This window comes from Mus caroli, unplaced genomic scaffold (assembly GCF_978045245.1).
Source record: "Mus caroli unplaced genomic scaffold, Mus_caroli_1 scaffold_5, whole genome shotgun sequence".
Lineage (NCBI taxonomy): Eukaryota > Metazoa > Chordata > Mammalia > Rodentia > Muridae > Mus > Mus caroli.
The window spans coordinates 47,856,125-47,863,046 of NW_028227260.1; the positions used below are offsets into that span (position 1 = coordinate 47,856,125).

At 38.3% G+C, this 6,922-nt stretch overlaps 1 pseudogene; it reads right to left on the reverse strand.

Annotated features, from left to right (window-relative positions):
• Positions 1-720: 720 nt before the first annotated feature.
• On the reverse strand, positions 721-1,845 carry LOC110287293 (phosphoribosyl pyrophosphate synthase-associated protein 2-like; annotated as a pseudogene).
• Between the last annotated feature and the right edge of the window lie 5,077 nt (positions 1,846-6,922).

Genomic DNA, 6,922 nt, shown 5'->3' on the forward strand with positions numbered 1-6,922 from the left:
TTTAATTTGGAGAATAAAATATATAAATGAACTTACTAACCTACAGTTACAAGAATTCAATCATATTGTGTCTTTTATTTGGAAACATGACTCCATTTTGACATTCTGCTTAGTAAATAAGAGACTGTCAATTATTTTTTTCAGGTTGTAGAAAAAAATGAGGATTTCACTATGAACTTATTGTTTTACTTATTTATTTACTTGTAATATTTTCTACTTCTGGTAATATATATTCCTTGACATTTTAATTTAATCTGGATACATATTTTGACATGTAATTATTAAATCACTTATATTTACCCTTTAATTACCGGACAAAGTATTTTTATGGCTAGATTTTGCAAGGAAAATGTATTTTGTAGTTCTTTTTAAGTAGATAGTAGATCATTTTATTTAACTCTTTTGAACAGTTGGATCAAGCAACTTAAAAAAAAAGCTGAGCTCAAAAATCTCACAAGTGTATTATTTAAAAATGGTTACACTAAAAATGATCAGGTTTTAACTTCTTTCATTTAAGAGGAGGTTTTCTGTTATAAAAATTACCCCCCAAATTTACAAAAACCTAAACCAACATTAAAATGCTGGTCTTTGTACCTTCACAGGAATCAATGAGGAAGATGTTGCGAAAGGGTGGGTCAAGTGTGTCTGGCTGGGCATGGGCCCACCCAGCGTACATGGTGGGCTCCCACTTGACCTGTGGGAGTTCTACCATAGAACTGTTCAGTCATCTAAGCCTATGTTTCTGGAAAGGTTGGGCATGGACTCCCCGTTGTGAATTCGGCGGATGGCTTCTGAGAGGAACATGCTGATGTCCACAGTCTTGATCTTGGGGCACTGCAGCTTCTGAATCTCTTGTGGGATCGTGTTAGTGACCACCACCTCATCAATGGCAGACTCTTCAATCAGCCTGGTAGCATCAGAGGACAACAAGATGTGAGTGGCCATCACAAAGATCTTGTATGCACCTCTTTCCTTCAGGGTCTCTGCTGCAGCAAGAAAGCTATCCACATCATCAATAATGTCACCCATGATGATGATGACAGCAATTCTTCCTCTAACATCACGAACAACTGTGATTGGGGGCTTCTCTTTAGGAATCAGCATTGGGATCTCCAGGCTGTGGTGGATAGCAGCTACACTCCTGACCATTGGTGGGGAGTGCCGGCCATCCACCAATCAGACTCAGCATCTTGTGCTTCTCCATGGATCACTGTGATACCCAGACGTAGACGCTTTGCAAAAGATTGTGCCCTCTTGGCTGAGGCTGGAGACTTGGCCACAATGACTGCATTCCTATAATCTTGGATCTCTTCTTGAATATATTGTAACAGAAAGGGGGAGGCTCTTAAATTATCCACTGGAATATTGAAGAAGCCCTTGGATTTCCTTCTGCTGTAAATCAATAGTGATGAGATGAGTCAAACCAGCTTTGCACATCATAGAAGCCAGCAATTTTGAGACAATGGAGCCCTTTTTTTTTCATCTTGTATTGGTTGCTATAAGGAAAGTTGGAGATCACTCCGATGATGCTCTTGGCACATGAGGTCTTACATGCATATACCATGATCAAGAGCTCCATGATGGTGGTGTTCACATCCTTTGAGATGGTTTAGATGATAAATACATCTTTTCCTCTCACAGACTCCTGGATTTGAACTCTTGTTTCTTTGTTTGGTTCCTGGTAAGCTTGCATTTTGCCCATAACCACCCCCCACCCCCCAGCTGCTCAGCAATTTTGTTTGAAAGCTCCATATATGATGAGTTGGAATTTGCTGAAAACAACACAAGGCCTCCTTTGGTTATGTTCATTTTGGTTTCTAATTCAGGAGGCACCACACAAAACATCAACACCTTCTTGGCTTTCCAATTCTCAGAGCAAGAAAGACAGAGCTGGAGCTCAGTGTTTTACTGTTTGCTGCTTAAAGTCAATTATGGACAACCTCCTGTTATTCTCTGATAACAAAATTCCTCCTGGTCCCGACCCCAGTCCGGCCCACCGCAGCCTTGGCTGCCAAAGAAGAGAGCGCAGAGCTCTGCGCGGCATCTTACAGCAAAATCTATATTTTTTACTTATGCAATAAAAAATAACTCCTTATCATTATTTGTTAGTTACTCAAATTGGTTAGTCTATTTGTTTTACTTTTGTTTATATTCACAATTCATGTACTTTATGTTACTTTTATTTTTCTTTCATATTTTTTTGAAAAAATATGTTTAAGGAAGTAAGTGTTTATTTATTATGGATCCACAATTGCTTGACATAAATGTTTTGGAAACTACTTTTAATAAGGGTTCAACCTCTTCTCTAGCCCACCACCCTGCAAAGGTAGTGGAAGAGAAAATGTAATAGAATACAGGGAAAATGAACCTGTTCAGCAATACTTCTTTGAGAGCAAGCTCAACAGTCTTTGGCAGTAGTTCAGTCCTGTAGCAAACACCAAATATGATTCAGCAGCTGTGGACTATTCCTCTAGGCAGGCAGACATTACACATGAACCACCAGCTACAGTTGTCCTTTCAGCAAGCAGACATCAGATAAGAACCAGCAACTGTAGTTCAATCCTGAAGAAACAATGAGGCTCACAAACTGGCCTAAGCTGAGGTCATGGAGGTACCAAGCTGCTTCAGTAACTTTGCCTGCATATCTTGGGCTAGTTTCTCTCAATGGCAGCATTGCCAAAGTAGAGGTCAACTTGTAATGAGAACCAATGCATGCTTGTCTTTAGCAAGGAAAAGTGAGACAGAGCAATCCAAACCAAGGTTCAGTGCTCATGCCCCACTGTCTGTAGGGTCATATGTATACATTTCCATTAAGCATCCTTTCACGTGTTTGTTATATCCACACGTCCTTTCATCTGTATCTGCTTCAGGAAAACAGTCTTTCACATGTTTGTTTTAACAAGACATCCTTTCACCTGTGTGCTCCAGCAAAACATCATTTGACATAACTTTTCAAAGAACTAGTAGTTTCAATTTCAACTATGTTTGACTACTGCCCAAGAACACAGTTTGGGTTACCCCAAATTTTATGTTCCAACAAGAAAGCAGTTTTATGAACTTTTATAATTCTGCAAAACAAATATCATGAACAAAGACAAGTTTAAAATACACTGATGTGTATACCAGCAAGATTGATCTCAATGCTTTTCTGCTTGTAAAAAACAAAATGAAACAAAACCAAAATCAAACAGAAAAAAACTACCAATTGTAAAGGAAACTTGCTGAGTGAAAGAAAATATTGAAAAACTTTTTGATAATAACACCATATCAAAACTACATATGTACATATAGCAGTTTGTAGAATGCAATTAACAATGCAAGAGGAAGTATCCAAGAAGAAGCCAAAACCATAGACAATTTTTCTATACTTTCTATCATCCATAGTTGTGATTTAAGCCAACCAATATATGATTTTGATGGCTTTCCAAGAAAATGAATATAGGTAGGAAAATCAAATATATTATATTAGTATAAAGAAAGAAACTGTAATCATATTTCCATATTCAAATAACATGATCATGCAAATCTAAAATCCATGTAATACACAAAAATGATTTTGGGAAAATTGCAAGATGCATGCCAGCATTTAATAAGACAGTATAAGTTAAATTTATTTTCATTCAGTCAATAACATACAATTTGATTTATAATTGGTTGAAAAGTATACAATATAAAGGAGTATGTTTGAAAACCACATATGTAAAATTAGAATTCTAAAAATTATATTATTATTGAAACAATTATTTTATGTTCAAATATGAAAGGAAATATATTCACCATTGCTTAGTCATAAGATATAACTGTTCCTATGATTATAAAAGTGTTTTTATTAACTCAGAGACATGCACACAATATAATTTGATCATATTCTTTTCCCTCTCTCAGCTACTGCCTTATCTTCTCTTACTTTTCTAGTCTTTCAGCTTTATGTGTTTTCTATCTCTTTTCTTTTCTTTAATTAGGTATTTTCTTCATTTACATTTCCAGTGCTATCCCAAAAGTCCCCCATACCCTCCCACCCCACTCCCCTACCGACCCACTCCCACTTCTTGGCCTTGGTGTTCCCCTATACTGAGGCATATAAAGTTTGCACGACCAATGGGCCTCTCTTTCCACTGATGGCCAACTAGGCCATCTTCTGATACATATGCAGCTAGAGACACGAGCTCCAGAGGGTACTGGTTAGTTCATATTGTTGTTCCACCTATAGGATTGCAGATCCCTTTAGCTCCTTGGGTACTTTCTCTAGCTCCACCATTGGGGGCCCTGTGATCCATCCACTAGCTGACTGTGAGCCTCCACTTCTGTGTTTGCTAGGTCCTGGCATAGTCTCACAAGAGACAGCTATATCAGGGTCCTTTTCAGCAAAATCTTGCTAGTGTATGCAATGCAACGGTGTCAGCGTTTAAAAAATAGCCCTTTTGCCCATTTCTTGCCTGTGGCTCAGAATACTATTTGGTCTGCTTCCTTGAAGACAGCATATCCTGATACATTCTAGAGGACCTGCTGCACTCATAGCAGTTTAATACCCACTGTACCCGGAGCAGTTGGACCCATTTCACTCAGAGCAGTTGGGCAGTTGAAGACCGTCTGCACTCAGAGCAATTGAGGATCAGCTACACTCAGGGCAGTTGTACAGCAGCTTGACTGCTCCACTGAAGACCCAACAGTCTAAAGGCATCCCAGGAGATCTACTGCTGCCAGGGCAACAGATCAACATCTTCTTCTGACCCTAGAAGGACACCCAGTTGGAAGGCCCCACAGGTAGTCTGATATACACAGGGCTGAAGGCCTAACAGGAGACTTGAAGCAACCCATAGACAAAAGATGCAGACTTCAGACAGTGACCCAGACCCCAAAAACCCAGGGATATCCAGATGGTGAAAAGGAAGAGCAGGACCATAAGCAACAGAAAGAAAAATATGTGGGAATCATCAGAACCCAGTTCTCCCACCACATTGTAAATACACCAACACAACTGAAAATTAAGAATCTGTCCTAAAATCCTATCTCATGAAGATAATAGAGTCCTTTAGGAGAATATCAATAACTCATTGAAAGAAACACAGGTAAGCAGGTGAAGGAATTGTATAAAGTGATCCAATACCTAAAAGTAGAAGTAGAAACAATAAACAAAACACAAATGGAGGCAAATATGGAAATGGAAAACCTAGAAAAGAGGTCAGGAAATAAGATGTAAGTATTACCAACAGAATACAAGAGATGGAAGAGAAAACCTCAGGTGTAGAAGATAAATTAGAAGAGATTGACACAATTGTCAATGAAAATTCAAAACATAAAAAAACTTCATACACAAAACATTCAGGAAATTCAGGACACAATTCCCACACCCACTCCAGTGAAGACTGCATGGCAGGCCCAAAAGCTTGGACACAGTCCTGAGCCAAAAAGTTTCATGGAAATTTAGTCTCCTGGAACCTTGGCATCTTGTAGCACAAATGCTCCAAAACTATCCTTGCTTTAGTTTGTGAATGGTTCTCTGTGCTTTCTTTCAGTATTGTTTTATTATAGGTGCCTCCAAGCAATTATTTGTCAAATACCTAAGCAAAATTAAACTTTGCTTCCTGGCCTTCACCAATGTCCTTGAGCTGACCCTGGGCTTGGAATTGAGTAAGAATTTTACCTATTCAGTAACATTCAGAATTACCTCTAGTGAAAGAAGAGAGATAGTGAAAGAAATCAGGCATTACTATATACTACATAGAATTAGAAATCTCAGGGCAAGCTTAGCAAAGTAAGTTTAGAATTCTTATTATAGTCATGTATGCCAGACTACATTACTTAATAGAAGAAAGTCCCCCACAAAATCACTTAGAATAAAAGCCTAGTCACTCCCATATACAGGAATTTACAATGGTTTGGTTTAGGAAGTAGATTGGGTGGTGATTTAAGGAGGAACTAGAGTATTGCATTATTCATGAGAAGGTTAGCAAGAGTGGAACTCCCTAATTAAAACTATGGCTTGGGCATCAAAGATCTAGCCCTAGGAGTGCAAAGACCTCACACCTGGCTTCTAAAAATATAGCTGACCTTAGATAGAAATGATTTTGTCTCAGTTGTTTTATTGCCTAGTTCCTGCCAGTCTTTATGTATACATTCCTCTGTTTTGTGTAAGAATCATTAAGCATCTGGTAACCTCAATGTACCTTGGCTCATGTGTCACCTACTTCCTTATTTTCTTCTGTATTAAAAATCTGATGCTTGCTTTGAGAAATTACATTAAGGTATAACACTCTCTCTGGTGTCCATGTCTGTTTGTCATTCCACTGACTTCTTGCCTAACTGATTACTGAAATCCTGATTCCCCTAGAGTAGAAGGACCAACTGAGTCCAGTCCATGGCACACAATGAAAAGACCAAATCTAAGAATAATCAGAATAGAGGAGAATGAAAATTCCCAGCACAAAGGACCTGAAAATGTCTTCAATAAAATCAAAGAAGAAAACAGACACAACCTAAAGAAGGTAATGACCATAAAGGTACAACAAGCCTATAGAACTCCAAATAAATGGGACTAGGAAAGAAAATCTTCTTGTCATATAACTATCAAAACACTAAATGCCCAGAGCAAAGAAAGAATACTAACAGCTGTAAGGGAGAAAGACCAAGTAACATAAAAAGGTAGACCTATCAGAATTACATCAGATTTCTCAACAGAGACTATGAAAGCCAGAAAAGCCTAGTGAGAGGTCCTACAGACTCTAAGAGAACACAAATGCCAGCCCAGGCTACTATACCCAGCAAAACTCTCAATAAATATAGATGGAGAAACAAAAGTATTCCAGTACAAAACCAAATTCAAACAATATCTATCTATGGACCTAACCCTACAGAAGATCCTGGAAGGAAAACTCCAACACAAGGAAGGTACATGCACCAAAGAAAGGAAAATATATTAAGC